This window comes from Pseudorca crassidens, chromosome 1, assembly GCF_039906515.1.
Source record: "Pseudorca crassidens isolate mPseCra1 chromosome 1, mPseCra1.hap1, whole genome shotgun sequence".
Lineage (NCBI taxonomy): Eukaryota > Metazoa > Chordata > Mammalia > Artiodactyla > Delphinidae > Pseudorca > Pseudorca crassidens.
Genome location: NC_090296.1, coordinates 90,495,350 through 90,512,660, shown reverse-complemented (window position 1 = coordinate 90,512,660; position 17,311 = coordinate 90,495,350). Strand labels below are relative to the sequence as shown.

Sequence of the window (17,311 nt, the reverse complement as noted above, 5' to 3'; positions counted from 1 at the left end):
GTGTTATTCATTCAAAGCACATATTATTTGAAAAATGCCAAATACTTTTAACATCCCCTTTGTAGCAAAATGTATTTGTGCATATTTGCACAACCCGCTTTAATACACTGTGGACAAAGGGAAGCATCCTGGATTCAAGGGCAACTACGGTCTGGCTCCAATAACGAGGGTTTAGAAAATGCTCTTTTTTTCCTTTAAACTCTTCAGAGAACAAAGATTCTCTAGCCACAGATCTTTAACAGCTTCTGTCTAGATTCAGGTAGATTGTACAATATAAAGTATAAACAGCAGATGTTAATTTGAATTTAAATGCAATTGAATTGTCCATCAAAAGGAATGTCGATCCAATTTATAATTAGCCTCCAAATAAATGAAAACCTATTCTTATCTAAAATGAAGCTTAGGTCTATTTATAGAACAGTCATCAGATCATGTGCTTCCACTGCTTACAGACAGAACAGCTCTTCCCTAATAGGCTTTTAAATCCATGTAACTGTCAGCAAAGAAAAAACAAACTAAATGGGCAGATGATACTACATTAGCCAAGCTTCCCTTTTCCTCCAGCAGTTAGAAGGTCTAATATGGTCCTTGTGCCCATCTGCCATTTTCTAGAATGAACTCAGACTCTATCCTGAGAAAACTGGGAAATATAAATCTTCTGATGCAGTTTACCCTAATAACAAGATGAATTAGAAGTGATTACAGTTTTCCTCAGGAGGAAACTTCTTGGTAGATGATCATTTATTTGTATCTGGGCTCACTGGATTACAGAAACCAATGAGAATTTCTAACATGTCATCTTTTCTATAACAATTTTGTTCTGCCCATAAGTAAATAAAGGAACTAGACAAGAACAGATGCCAAATTTCCTCATTATGTGTATTCTAAACACAAGTGTCTTCAGAGTCTACAAACAAAAACCTGAACACATTTCAGGGAACTCAGTTAAATAATCATTCTGCATGCTGTTAGCAATATTATATTGTTTTCTGACCTTCAGACATGTCTTCCTATGACCTTTTCCTCCTTTCACATTAAATGTTTAACCTCTCTTTGCTTGTGAAGCCTTCCAGACTCTGCGCTTTTCGACTTAGTCCTAATCCCCCCTAATACTTCTTCCACTGCATCACCTTTCCCTTCTCTCTGTTGACAGATGAATCCTTGACCCTATTTCATCTCAAAAAAACATTCATTTAAGACAGACTTTTTACAGTTAAAACAGTCTAATTATTAAATAGCTGTCATCTAATTTTTTTAAAACAAGATTCAGGCAGTGAGGGAGAAACGTTTGGTTCCCATGACCAAGCATCAGTATAATGTATTGCTTGACATCGCAATGCTTATAATGTTTTCAACAGTTTTCACCACAGTGACATGCATGGATAACATTCTGATCAATGACCCAATCTCATAAGTGAACCCAGGTATGGGAGCTACGACCAATGTGCCAGACATAACTCCACACGACACTTCTTTCCCATTCAAGAGAGAATGACAGGATGTAAATAAGTCAGACCAACATCATTATACCAGTGATCAAGACTACTTTAATTTCTTAAAATAAAAAGGGGAATAATTTGCAAATGTTGACACTTTATTAACAGCAACAAATTACTCACCACACACCTCAGAAGTGATCACAGCTCATCAGTGTGTTGTATCTCTGTAGTTAAGACCCCCTGCTACATACAGACTGTCATTTTCTCATATACTTTCTCTAAACCTTGTCATTCACCAAACAACGTTAGGTATACTACAAAAAGTCCTTTATCGATTTTGTAGCTAGATTTAAAAATAAGTGAGCTCAGTAAAATCCAATGAGATATATATAAAGGTTTTTGAATTAAAAAACTGGGGGCAGCTAAGCATGGAAGAACATCAGATGTGGGCAGAGTTAAGCCTAGTCAGACTAGAGAAGAGGAAACCAAAAACACATTACAAACACTTGGAGTTGATAGGTTAATCTACCCACTTTTCAGAATCTCTGGCATCAGATAAAATCTAAAAATGCCTAAAATCTGCAAAGCTGTTGACTAGTGCTTGTGATACTATAGAACTGTGCTGTTCAATGTGGTAGCCAGTAGCCACCCGTGGCTATTTAAATTTAAATGGAAATGAATTAAAATGTATTAAAATTAAAAACTCAGTTCTGCAATCACACTAGTCACACTTAACAACCTATAGTTTGAAAGCAATGCTGCCCAATGGAACTTTAAGGGAAATGTTCTATATCTGTGCCGTCCAATATGTGTAGCCACTAGCATTGTGGCTACTGAGCATTTGAAATGCAGTTAGTGCAAATAAGGAACTGAAATTTTAATTTAATTTTAATTAAGTTAAATTTAAATTTAAATAGCTATATGTGGCTATTGGCTACCATATAGGACATTTCCACCACTGCTGAAAATTCTATTAGACAGTGCTCCTCTAGAACCATAGGATCCCTCATGCTGGAATGCCAAAAGGAGGGAAGGGAAGAATGTAAGAAGTAGGGTGGTGCTGGAGCAGAAAAATAATATTTTCTCTCCACCTACTATCTGTCAAGCACTTTGTTATAGGCTTTCCATGTGTCATTTTACTTAATCTTCACAGCCCCCAAATTGCTATTGACCTAACAGTAGAGACTCAGATAAGATTTGAATCCACATCTACACGACATCTCATGCCATACTCTTTCACTACTCCTTGACATCAATACGATCATGAATGGTGTTCATACAGTCAATATAGACTTATCAAAAAAAAAAGAACAGATTAAAGAATGAGGTGTCATGTCATTAAGGCATGTAAAAACAAAAGAAATGCTACTTTATATATCGGGCAACAAACATATGAAATGTGTTACTTTGAGAGATGGTATAGACTTAAAAGGAAACAGAATTATAGAAAATGAATGACTGATAGTTTCATTATTAAGGGAAGCCAGAAATGAGTGAACTGCCAAAAGTAAAACTGTAGTAACAGTGATCATCATAACAATAGCTATCATGTATTGAATCCTTACTGGGCTCAATAATTCATGCTCATAATCACCCACCCTCTGAAGTACAGGTGAAAGTGTCACTGTCAGAGATAAAATTGCAGTATGGAAAGCAGAAAGGTCTGACTGATTAACTTCTTTCTTATCTTCTTAAAGTGAAATTTCCCAATGCCTTTTCACAGGTACACACAACAAAGTGATGAAAGAATAGATAATGCCCAATATCAGTCAGTGAAGAAATGCACTGCAATAATGCCATTATTGAAAGTCCTCGTTTAAATTTTAATTTGCCAGTTTCTTAATTACCCTTGCATATGTCCTAATTTTTTTCCTAAGCTTTATATCTGGTGATCATAATCATCTGCAAGGCTGACATTAAAATTTGCTAGGTTGGTAGGTTTGAAAGAATAACTTAATTTTCATGTACCTTTTACAGCCCTGTCAGGTTATTGTTGATATTAGAAAGAATCTCAGTCCATCTTGGCCTTCTTAATATTTTCTCCTTTCTAGTTTTTATCATCAGTCACAGAGGCAGAACTGTTATGGATGAGAGTACATTTAAGGAAATAATAAAGACTCTTGACTGTCTGCAATATCCATCTCATAGTGGCTGGAAATAACTTCAGGAAAGCTAATTATTAAATAATTAATAACAATAATCCCTTAACTAAAATAATGTGTTAACACCTAACCCAGTCCTTGGTACATAAAGCTCATGCAACAATTGTTTCCTTTTCTCCCTTTCCTACTCTTAACTCCTTGGTCTGTCAGATTATAATATAAATTGTGATCACAAGTAAATTTGGCTCAGTGTTTTCCTCTTTGATTCAAGATCGCCACAGAAAACAACATTTCTATTCCAGATCCTCTCTATATATGGCTTTAGGAGAATAACTGCCAATTTTGACTTTCAAACCTCCTATAGTTACTATTTATGCTAATGGATACTTAGGCTACATATATTTCAAAACATTATCAAATTAGGATCACATATCTAAAGAATATTTGTGTATCTTAATAAGAAAATATATTCTTGGAAATATACTACTTTAACTTATCAGTGGGCTAAAACAAGGTGAGGAAAATATATTCTTATTTTATGTGCAAGATAACTTTAGAAATTGTCCCCATTGATTGAATAATTTATGATAGATCTTGTGGGAGAGTATTATGTAGCCATTATAGAGAATGAAGTAAATCCATTATTATTAGAATGGAAAGAGTTCCAAGACATAAAGTTATGTGAAAACCACCAGATGTACAAGTATGTGCATGATATGATTTTTTTTAAGCAACCTGAAAAGTTGAATGGTTTTCAAATTGATACATGAGACAGACAGTGATGGATGGACGCTGATATGTTATTGTTATTATTATCATTAGGCATCACACAAATGCAAAAATCAATAGTAGTTTTCTCTATGGAGGGTGGGGTTGTGAGACATTTATATTTTATCTTGTACTTACATACAATTTAAATTTTCTAATCACGTACATGTATTACTTTTAAAAAATATCATCAGAAATTATACGGGCATTAACATTTTGAGCCACTTCTGTTAGCCTACTTCTATTTAAAAAAAAATAGTATGCTATTTTTAAACAATCTTTGGTATTATTGATAAGAGGCTTAACTTAGCCATCATTTTCTCTGTCAAATTCACATTGCCAAATGGCTGGATTTTTAAAGGACTGCCTTCTAAAATAACAGAGCAATCCTGGTTTGGTCACATAACTACTTGGCCAAAGAAATATCAACTGGTCATGAATGCCCATCCTGAAAAAAAAATCAAGGCTTGCATCTTCAAAGAAAAAGAAGTCATATAATATCCTCTATTTACTTATGACTACCTTCAGTAACTCCACCTTCTTTTGTACGTTGCTGGATTCAAATCTGGCTTGGATGAATTATTATTTGAAACCTATTCAAGGCTCCACTAATGTCTGGATACAGTAAAAGCCAGTGAAATCTCCCATTATTTTGACAAAATACTATAGAATTTAAGAAGCTAACTACATTGAAACAAAGGGTAGGCCATGCGGGAATAGACCTAGCACCTTTCCAGAAACATAACACCTATTACCAGTAAAGACTTGTGATCTAATGTTCTTTACTCCATTCCCCTTTTTTAAAGAAAGGGAATGCAGTAAGTTTTCTTTCATTCAGGAAAAACATCTAATATTCATACTGGAACAAGAACTGCCAGCCATTACACTTTAAGGGTTTGATGAGATCTTGGCAATTGCTCCTTTGGTCCAATGAATCAGGCATGAGTAACAATTTCAATCTTTTCTTTTTATACAAAAAGACCAAGTCAGGATTGACAGCCTTTTAGAAACTGGGTGGCAGGGAGTTAAGCCCTGTTTTTGTTTCGCACGTGAGCACTGGTGAGGACCAGTACAACAGACTTAGCCAGGCAACAGGGACCAAGAAATGATTTGGGCTTCAGATTTCTTCCTCACATCCCACATTTGTATACATTCCTAAATAAAATATTCAGGAGTTACAGACGTAGAAAACAATCTTACGGTTACCAGGGGGGGAAAGGGAGGAGGGATAAATTGGGAGATTGGGATTGATGTATACAAACTACTATATATAAAATATATAACTAATAAGGACCTACTGTGTAGCACAGGGAACTCTACTCAATATTCTGTAATGACCTATATGGGAAAAGAATCTAAAAAAGAGTGGATATATGTATACATATAACTGATTCACTTTGCTATATAGCAGAAAGTTAACACAACATTGTAAATCAACTATACTCCAATAAAAATTTTTAAAAATTAGAAAATAAATAAAATATTCAGAAATTTTACAGTGTTCTCAAGATCTTTGAATTGAAAGAATAGAATGTGTTATACTGTAGTGGTGGATAAATATACAAAGTTTTCAAAATTCCCATTTTGAATGATTGTGTCTTAGGGTAAGCTACTTTTTCTTATAGAACCTCTAATAGAAAACTTGCTTATTACATGGTTGACACTTGTTTAGAAACCAAAACTGGTAAATATTCTTCCAACATTTGCAAAAGTGTATTCCATGGAACACTGATCCCTTGGGATATTTCTTGAAGGTGAGGATTCCATGATCAAAATATTTTGGAAGCAATTTGTACTATATTCTCATATTGGTAATTCACAGTGTACATCTGCATAGTCCAGATTCTGAGTAGTCAAAAAAAATAACCAGTTTAAATGTGTTTAACATCTTAATTCTGAATCTTTTTCTTTATCATGGAAATACTTTCCTGATGTATTTATTAATATTTTATTGAATTAATATTCTATATAGAGGATACTTTGGGAAACACAAGATAATTCTACCTGTCAGTAATAATAGAATGGTCATGGGCCAGGCTACCACAGAAGACAGTGAGTGTCTCAAAGAGAAAGCAGATGAAAAGAAGAGATCCACCTGCTAGGTCTGTGGCCCAGTCAGCATCCTGAAATTAGAGTAATTAGACTCCTTACTGGTAAATATTCTTGCCTTATTGCCACTCAAATTTGGAGCAGAGGCAGAGTGAAATAAACCACTAGAAGGGGATGCGCTTTAGTTATCCCTAGAGTTCAACACAATCTCAATTATAAATGAAAATAGTAAGCCCAGAGATATTACATGACATGCCCAAGACCACTCTGGTGGTCAGAAGCAGGCCTGGATTGAGAACCCAGTATTCTGAATCTGATGCCAGAGTACTTCTTAGCAGCCCACGCCAACTTCTGCCCAGGGATGAGCAGGAAGCCTATTGATTGAACCAAATATAATTGAATATTAATATTACTTTTGGGTCCGTTACAGCCATGATGAGAAATGAACAATTAAAGACATTTAAAAATTGTTTAATGTTTCTTTTTTGCTTTATAATTTCTATTGTTCCTAATACGTTGAATGTATAAGTGGAAAACAATAGAATGTATAGCAGTATAGTGTAGTGGATAGTACAGTGGCTAGACGTTACCCATCTACTAAGCACAGAAAACAACAGCCTACAAGCTTCTAAAGAATCACAAATTAAAAATCACCTAGTCTAACATCAGCAACAGTAGCATTAACAGTAGCAATGCAATCTAGCCCAGTCCAGACGGTGCTGGGCTTCAGCTCACATTGGGGTGTGGCTTGTACACACCTATGACCACAGGGTGGTCTTTTTCATATTGCTCTAAAGTCAACTGCTCCTGGGGCTTCATTGTCTCCTGTTGCAACTTTTCACTTCAGAGACAAATATGGCCTCGGAAGAGGCTGTGAAGTCAATGCAACTGTACTTAATGGGAATCACAAAGTGTCCTCCATTACATATGAAGGTGTGGGCATTCAGGGCTACAATCTGGGTCTGGTCTGGCTGGGCCATGTCGGCAAAGATCACATCCACCATTGCAATGAGCTTGTGGTACTTGTGTGAGTGCTGAGCATCTTCAATGACAGGAATAATGTTGGTTCTCTTCTTGGCCAAATTAATGAGGTCACAGCCGGGGCAGTGGGAAAACTCAACTGCACAGACCAGACCCTGTTGGCCTATGATGTCAGAGACATGGGAGAGCGTGGTACCCAAGGCAGCCCTGAGGTAGAGCGCCTTGGCCCCTGGCTTGATGCGGATCTGGTCCACAGAGCCCAAGACTGCTGCAGACAGTTTGGAATGGAAGGGGGTTTTGCTTTTTTTAGTCTGGGGGGTTAAGCAGAGGTGAACTCCTATCATCCCTCATCTGTATTCTTGTAAGACTCTAAGCATAAACTTCCTTATGATAATAATAATAATAGGAAGAAGAACAACAACTAGTAGTAGTAGTAGTAGAAGTAGTAGTAGCAGTGACACTTACTGTTTTCTTTAACTCTAATATGGTTCTAACTGCTTTAAATAGGTTAACTCATTTACCCCCTATAATAACTCCGAGGTAGGTAATACTACGTTTCTCACTTTACAAAATGTGGGAACTGTAGACCAGTTAGTTTTTAAAACTTGCCCCCAAATCTCACAGCTCTATGTGGCAGAGACAGAATTTAAACTCAAGCAGTCTGACCCCACAGGGTATAGTCTTTAACCATTATGTATATTGCCTTGTAGGTGTCTACTGATGGTTATTTTCCTTATCCATTTCTACACTCACTTCCTCTTGTCCATTATGGATTCATCCATTGTTGATTTCCAAACCTGATGAAGTATCAAAATCACCTACAGAGCATCGTTAAAACAGACACTGTAGTCCTCTCTCCAAGATACTCTGATCCATACTAGACTAGGTAGTTTCAAAAAGCACAAGAGGGGGCTTCCCTGGTGGCGCAGTGGTTGAGAGTCCACCTGCCGATGCAGGGGACATGGGTTCATGCCCCGGTCCGGGAAGATCCCACGTGCCGCAGAGCGGCTGGGCCCGTGAGCCATGGCCGCTGAGCCTGCGAGTCCGGAGCCTGTGCTCTGCAACAGGAGAGGCCACAACAGTGAGAGGCCCGCGTACCGCAAAAAAAGGAAAAAAAAAGCACAAGAGGTTCATCTGGAGGTTCAGATCCAAGGACCCATGTTTGGGAGCCATTGATTTAGAGCCTTTCTCTCTTGGCTGGTTGCCTTATTCATCAAAGATACTGCCTAGGTTCACAGAAGCCATGAGAGGAGGGAGGACACAAAGGGTAGCTAGACTGGCTAAACCAGCACCTGTCCCAGGAAGTCTTCACATCCCCTTCTCACACTATGAAATCCTTGAGGACAAGGACAAAACATTAGTCAGATTTGGACCTTCCATGATGGTTAGACTAGAGCCTGATTCATAGTAGATGCTCAGTTAATACTTACTGTCTAGGTTTCTGGGTGAATATTACTGATAAAAGGCAATAAAATAATGATTTTTCCAAAGAGACTAAGAAGGGTCTTCTAACTAATAATTGCCTATTGCTCTGATAATAAAAGAGTCATATATTTCTCTACAACATAGTTAATAGGAGATATAGCAAGAGAGCTTCATCACCATATTAACACAAAGGAAGGAATGAGAAGGCCAAGAACAAATGGGTGCAAAGGAGGAAGTTGTGTTTAACTGATGTCTGGTTTGACAAACTACATATAAATTTAGAGATTAAATATAATCATCTAGGTTCATTTGACTACATTCATTAAATAAAACGGGTGTATTTTTTTTTAAATTCCTTCAAGGCTGGCTTCATAGGACCCTCAGATGAATTTACCCACTCATCCTCCCTTCCACTACTGCCTAATTGCTCTACCACAGGCTAATGGGCAAACGGTCCTCAGCAACCATTTATCTTTCTTGAAGTCTTCTCCTTAGAGCTCCCTTTAAGAATAGCAGTGGGTTTTCCCTTGAGCTTATTTTCTCTCTTAGTTGTTTGTTTTCTTTCAAGCATGTTGTAGAGGCTTCTTTGCTGTGTGTTTCTGAAGCACATCAGGGACACTAATTTGTTCTTTGTGGATTTTTGAAAGCTACCCCAGTGGGAGCCACTTGCTTTGACCAGGATTTCTGCCTGTGGATGATGGGGAGGGAGAACTCAGAAAGGCTATTAAGACAGATAGGAATGCTATAGCTAGATGAACACATTAATGATGTAGAGCTGAGAAGCAGAACTCCTGATTTTGAGGAGATGCAACCAATGAGCACATGGAGACAAGACTACCCAAGCACCAGCATTTACCTCTGTGCAGGTGTGTACTAAGTAGCAATTTCTGGCTGAGATAGAAAATCCTGTTCTCTTTAGACATGGGGATGCAGCACAGATGTGACACTGCAGGTAGAGAAAAATCTTCATGGGCTCTGAAGCTAGAAGGAAGTTGACAGTTCATTTTAGGGTGATGGGAAAAGCATTCTGGCTGAGGGGTGGGTGGAAAAGTTCTCAACTCGCTCAAAACCTGTGCATTTTGACCCTGGGCTCTGCCATTAATTGGCATTGTATCCCTGTCCAAATCACTTCATCTCCCTGCCTCCCAGGGTTCCCCCATCTGTAAAACCAACAGATCCAAACTGTTGGCCAAGCGCTCCTTTCCATTTTAACGTGCTGCCTTCAGATTAACAAAGATACACGCATATTTATATCTATAAGATAAAAGCCTTTGATTTTTTACCTTAAGTTGACTTTCAGGAAAAACAAACTATATAAGAAAATGAATACTGGGAATTTATTTTTTAAAACAACCTTCAAAGTATATAGCCAGAGATCAATTTTATATACCTTTTACCCAGTCATCTACATATTCCTAAATTTCTGTATAGAGCAAATGATAATAAATCTCAAGCTCTATAAAGACACTGAATTATCAGAAGAAAAGGTCCTACAGTTTCTGTTTATGACAAAAGAAAATAAAAGTTTTAGAAGTGTATTGAAAGATAATGTAAGATGAATAAATGTTTTGAAAATGCAAAACCAATTATCTTATTATCCTGACAGAACTACTAGTTTTATTTATGCATATTATCGATACACACATGCTGTATTTACATTGTTATAATAATGGTATACATAGAATTTCACATTCACTATTTTTACATATATTATCTCATAAACATACCTTATTTTGCTACGTAATTATTATTTTAATGGCTTCATAGCATTAAACTGTGTTGATGTACCATAATCCATAAAATCATTATTTTGCTGGACTTTTAGTTTGTCTCCAACTTTTTGCTACTAATGTTGATTGCAATAAAATTTTTTTATGGTCAGCTTTTGTTTCTGTTCAAATGTTTCCATAAGAGAAGAATTTTGAAGGCAATGGATATGAGTAAATTTGTGGCTTTTGTTGCAAATGGTCATGCAACTTTCTAAAGGGATTATCAATTAATCATGTCACCAGCAAGGAATGTACACATCATTTTTACCAAAATTTCACCATCTTTAACGGCGATCATTTTTGTGATGTAATATTTTATGCATTTCAGAACTGGCAGAGTGACAATGATGTGTATGACAAAGGGTCCTCAATAAATATGTTTCGACCCTCCTCATTAAAACTCTGGACTTAAAAAAAACAAAAAACAAAACTCTGGACTTAACTTGGAGATTCATTTATTCATTCATTCACTCTAATGCACTTGTTCATTAATTCATGCATTCAAAAACCTTTCATTGGGCACAATTATGTAATCAAAATATGTTAGGCCCCGGCTATACAAAGTTATACTTTCCCTTAATGGCTCACTTTCTCAAAGAGAGAAATCTATGTGAGCACATATGTGGTCTCTGCCTTCATTCCAGTGTGTTTCAGGATGCATAAGGACTCAGGGGAGAAGACCAAAAAAAGCTCATTATTTTTCCTTCATAGCATACTTTCAACAAAACATACTAGGTATCTCCAATTATCAGAACTAGTTTCTTAATCCATGCCATGAATGAGCGAACTACTTCTAAAGGTGTGACACAGCTTATTTTCAGAGGCACAAAGTTTTGCAAAGAAATTGGTAAGAACTGTAATCAGCTACATACTTATTCTGAAGTTCTCCTACTTCCTCTTATATTGGCTTTCTTTTCTTATGTGTGCCCACTATGGTGTTCAAAACATATTAGGTACCTAATAAATTGTGATTTTTATGACTCTTTCTCCTTCATCTCTAAGCCTGTATACAATATCCTTTAGATTCAAATCCCTTTACCTGAAAAATTCCGCCAGACCCATACTGCAACATATTTAACTGTTCTCGACGTTAATCCTCCCTCAAAACAACAAGCATCAAGTGCTTAAAATATGCCATTCACTGCAGTATATTATTTTTTGTAATTCTTATGAAATCTGCTTTATACACTATTTATTAGAGAAATTACATAATTGGCCAAGGTCACAAAGCTGATAGGTGAGAGAGTTGGGATTTCCATTACGATTATCTCTAAATTCCTTTTTTTTTTCTTCTGGCCATGCCAAGCAGCTTGTGCGATCCCAGTTCCCCGACCAGGGACTGAACCCGTGCCCTCGGCAGTGAAAGCACAGAATCTTAATCACTAGACCGTCAGGAAATACTCTCTAAACTCTTCTTTGATTCTATCTTGTATTATTATAGTGTTCCAGCTCTGGAGAAAGGCTCAGTACGTATGCCCAGTCTCCCTACAGTATTACCTATCGACTGGACTGGTATTCAGGGGAACCAAAATGGGGGAAAAAACATGCAAATGTGCTAGGCAAATTTTTCTATGATAAAATAAGTGGTCAAATCTATCAATTCTATCCACACCTTAAAGACTAGATGACTTAGAATGGTTATTATTAAATAGTCACCATTTCCACAGTGATTAACTGAATTGGATATTATTGTTAAGATATGACCTCGATTTTTATTGTAAACAATCTCTGGCCCCATATTTTACTGTGGCTCATTAATGGTCCTGGACACATACAAAATGGGCCCTCACACATATGAACTGTATTCTGAAAGAGAGTATATTTCTACACCTCACATGGAGAAGTTTCAAGTCACTATTGATACTGTATTTGGAAGCCATAGTGCCACCGTGGGTTAAATTTTGCTCTGAATTAGGTTTTATTGCTCATGAATATCTTAAGATGATCATGTCTGAACCATAGCCAAAATTAAACAGTGCTAACAACTGAAGTAGAGTCCCTCACAAATCACCTTTAAATGCCACCTACAAGGATAAAAGCTGAATTTTTATTACCATTTGATGTTTCCTTAGCTAAGGTCTCATCAGGTTCCAATGGTCCAGAGTGCCATGCCACTCTCTTCTCTAACAAAAGAGGTTTGCTACTAATGCCTAAGGTTACTGAGGATTCTGTACTACCAAATTCTTTTGTATTATCTACTCCATAATTTTTTTCTTTCTACAATAATTACGTTCTGTGCAAAAATACTGATACAAACAAGACACTAACTTATTATACAATGTTTGCAGTCTCTGACATTAAATAAACAAATAGGAAAATGTGGATTCTCATAGTATGCACAAAACAATGAGATTCATTCAATAACTCTTAAAACATACATGGTGTTTCACTTTTAGTAGTGAAAGGGGTCATCAATTGAGTCTGTTCAAATAAACAGACCCAGAACATGATGTTGAAGATACAAGCGTACACATTTTTTGAAAATGACATTTAAAAAAAATACTTAGGTAGTCTAATTACATAAGCCTTTCTCATTCTTTGTTTTTACTGAAATGAGATGGTCAATCTCATTGGGGGAAATGTCTCTGAGATGTGTTTTATATACCATGGTAGACTCTACCTCTTAGAAATTCTTTGATTACAGAATTTGCTACAGTTTGGTCAAATTTCCCTCTCTTACAAATGCCATGATACTAGTAGTTCATCCTCCAAACTACCTACTCCAGGAATTGATACTGCCAACCTTCTGTTGAGCCCAAATAATTTCTATATAATTAAACAAATCCTTCTGATATGACTCAATAAACAATCCAAAAGGAAAGATCAAAATCAGGCTCACAGAAAAGATTATTAATGTGTCTTTTATATTTACTATGTTTTTATTTTTTTTCTTTGGCTTGAAAGCTTTATCATTCTATTTCTTAAATTAGTGCCTATGAATTTTGTAAATAAGCTTGATACAAAGACCCATTCAGACATATGGTAGAGATTTCTGTAATGCACGCCATTCATCCTTAATGGTTTTTATTTTGAAATTCTCTTTGGAGAGTGCCATGTTCATTTTACTTCATGAAACACTTGTGTAAGTATTTTTCTCTACAAACAAAGCAGCATAATGTAGAAACAAATTATTTAGAAGTAAATTAAAAGGACTGAACATTCTAAAATGCAAATTGCACAAGCCTTCTGCTAAACAGATAAATGAAACAAGGCAAAAGATGGTTTATCTCCGTTCTATAAAGACGGAGACTACCTTGACTACAGATTCCATATTGACTCCTCATATCCTCCCTCCCTTCTCTCTCTCCCTTTCAGCCCACTCAAAGAAACCATGCAGCTCTGGTGGAAGAAAAGAATCATTGCCATCATATTGTTCTGATAATTTTTTTCAAAATAATCAGCAATTATTTTGTGGAGCAAAGAAACCAGGAAACTTGGGGGCAGCATTCTAAGTTAACTTTGGGAAATATCTTTTTATACTTATAAATGCATAAAATGTGTTTACATGATATTTATCGGGCAGTTTGAAAAAAAAAAACTGCCATGCATTTTTACCTCAGCCTCAAAATGTCAGCTGGTGAAATTAAATGTGCAATTTTATTCTAAATCCAGGCTGAAACTTTTAATGGCTTTATTCCAGAGATTTTGAGCTTGTTGGAATAGTATATAATTAATTTTTCTGTATTTCAGCCACTCACTAGAATAAAAGTTAAAAATACTTAACAATGACTGAGATGCTAAGAATTATAAATTTAAAGTAGTACTCTGAATTTACTCCAGGCATATTTTATGATTTTGAGTAAACCTTTTATTTCCAATAGATATCTGAATTTTATAAAATATAATATCAGACAGAAAAGGACTGCCAAGTTCCCCGCAACAAGTACCATTTAAATTTGCTTGTTTAGTTGGTTGTGCTTTGTATCCTGGCACTTCATAGTCTTAAAACACCTTTCACAAATGTATTTGTCTTCCCAACAACCCAACAAAGGAAGTACAACAGATATTCACATACCTCTGATTCACTCCATTGTCATTTCCCTTATCCCATGGCAACTTAAGTACATAGATAATCTTCTCTGTGCTCCTTCCTTGAGAAAACTTGCTTTCAGGTTTACCAAACATTTTGTTTTACTGCAGGAAGCAGCAGAAAATGATGATGAAGAGTGTGGTCTCTGAGGTTGGCCTTAATTCCACCCCCAACCACCTAAAGGTTGGACATGCTACTTGACCTTTCAAAGACTCAGTTTTATCTTCTGCCAAACAGTGTTAACAATATGAACTTTCATAATCAGGACTAAATGAAATAAGGCATGCAACTAGCTAACCTAGCAGAGTGCAAGGTGCATGGTATGAATTCCATAAATTCAACTAGTTTTATTATTGGGCATCTCAGCTCACATCCACACAAAAGCACTCTAGAATAAACCTTACACTTTGTTTCTGAGAAGACATGAAAGAAGAGGGATCTACTAGTAAGTTTTCATGGAAAATAAATATGTGAGTAGTGGTTACCAGGGTGAAGGTGATCATGGGTCAGGATGGGGAAAATACATTTTTAGCTCTTTCACGGTTAGATGTTCACTAGGACTACATAATTTTCTTGAAAGAACTGCTAAAATATCACACACATAGAGACACTTGAACATACCCACCTGGATATTACATGTTCATTCTAAAACATATTCCAAGTAAAACAAGAATGCTGGAATTCTCTGCCATTTGGGGTGAGGCACATGTACATGCACTCTTCCTCATGTGTACAGAGTTGTGAGTTGTGTTAAGCTTTGCCTTGTATACCACAAAACCTCCTTTGCCCACCAAGGTTGCTCAGCAAACACCTTGCTGAAAAGGTATTATTAATTCACAGGAATAGTAGAGTTCTCCAGGTGGTGTGATTCATGGTCAGTAGTGAAAGCAGCTGAAACAATCCTTTCATAAATTTCTTTCCCAACTTAGTACAAACCTCTTTATTAGTCAATAGGCCTAATGAATTATCCTAATAGATTTGCTACCTCAAATATTTTTATGGAAAGGTTAGAAGAGACAGAAACAAACAAGTGGACTTGTAGCTGGAAACTTTCAATGGCCTTAGGGGTTAATTATTTACTGCAGACAAATGCAATAAGAGAAAGATGTATAAGGGGATAACATTCTTCTCTTCCACATCTCCCTTTTTCTTGTTTCAAGTCCTCAGAGTGAAGCTTCTACAGAAAGTTCCTTCCCAACAAGGAACTCCACACTGTACCCAGTGAAATTTCATCACTTAGGGGTTTCAGAGAAGTACAGAAACATACTGACATGTAACTGCTCTTTCTCCTGACCATATATTTTTGTTTTTATTTGTTACCAACAGTTTATAAAAATATTGGTGCCAATCAAGTGGAATTACAATTGAGGAGTCTGGATTAAGAAAGAATCTAAATTTGAATACTGGCTCTTTTGCTTAATAATTTATTAAGTATTCTCACCCTTCCCCAGACAAAAGGAAAAAAGAAAAAAACTCATCAAATTGTGAGTGAGAAATCCAGGTCCTTGTTTTGTATACCCATAGTGTTAAAGGTTCACCTTGGAGTTATACAATGCAGTAGTCTTTCTAAGCAGAGGGAGTTTCAAAGATGAAAAACATAGGATCCAAGGTGTTGTTATTCCCACTTATTTCACTATCTTAGATCACTATCTTTAGGGAACCACATGATCTTAGCCACAATGGGAACCACATTCTTTAAAGGGAGAAGAATATCATAAAGGTTCAGAGACAAATCCAAAGAAATGGGTTAATTACTAGGTTTGAAGTGGATCCACTCAGCTTGATGTAAGAAAGGGGCTGATGGCCCTAACTCTGGATTAGATCTGGGAATATTGGGTGTAAGTAAGACACCTAAAGGACACTAACTGGACAGTGTATGAATTCCTGTACATTTATGTACATGTGAGAAGCAAGAGGTACAAACAGAAGGTATCAGAAGTCAGCTTGGGCCACAGATCCAAAGCAACTGTTACTGTACAGGACTCAGCAAGAATGTATAGGAGGTGGGTGGAAATTTACCGTCCTATTCTGAGATGCGAAAAGAACATATAGTTCCTTTATTTCTCTCATATAATTCTTCTTAAAGTTGTCCTACTCCACATACACTTACTAATTCACAATATTTTAATTATTTTCAAGTTTAAGCAGTCTCCTTAAATTTAAATATTGGGTCCATTCAAAATTAACTCCATAGTAGGGCTGTTTATATAGTCACTTTCTGGAGGACATAGTCTTTTTTAAAATTGTTTAATTTTAATTGGAGTATAGTTGCTTTACAATGTTGTGTTAGTTTCTGCTGTACAGCAAAGTGAATCAGTTATATGTATACATATATCTCCTGTTTTTTAGATTTCCTTCCCATTTAGGTCACCACAGAGCACTGAGTAGAGTTCCCTGTGCTATACAGTAGATTCTCATTAGTTATCTATTTTATATATCGTAGTGCATATATGTCAATCCCAATCTCCCAGTTCATCCCACCCCCCCACCACCACCTTTCTCCCCTTGGTGTCCATACATTTGTTCTCTACATCTGTGTCTCTATTTCTGTTTTGCAAATAAGTTCATCTGTACCATTTTTCTAGATTCCACATATAAGTGATATTATATGATATTTGTTTTTCTCTTTCTGACTTACTTCACTTTGTATGACAGTCTCTAGGTCTATCCCCATCTTTGCAAATGGCTCTATTTCGTTCCTTTTTATGGCTGTATACTGTATATATGTACCACAACTTCTTTATCCAT

General features: G+C 36.3%; 1 protein-coding gene and 1 pseudogene across 9 annotated transcripts in view; both read right to left on the bottom strand.

Moving 5' to 3' along the window:
- Positions 1 to 17,311, bottom strand: part of SEMA6D (semaphorin 6D) — a 584,591-nt gene that overhangs the window by 551,970 nt on the left and 15,310 nt on the right. The gene's annotated exons all lie outside the window — the stretch shown is intronic.
- LOC137218983 (rRNA 2'-O-methyltransferase fibrillarin pseudogene) lies at positions 7,085 to 7,683 on the bottom strand (annotated as a pseudogene).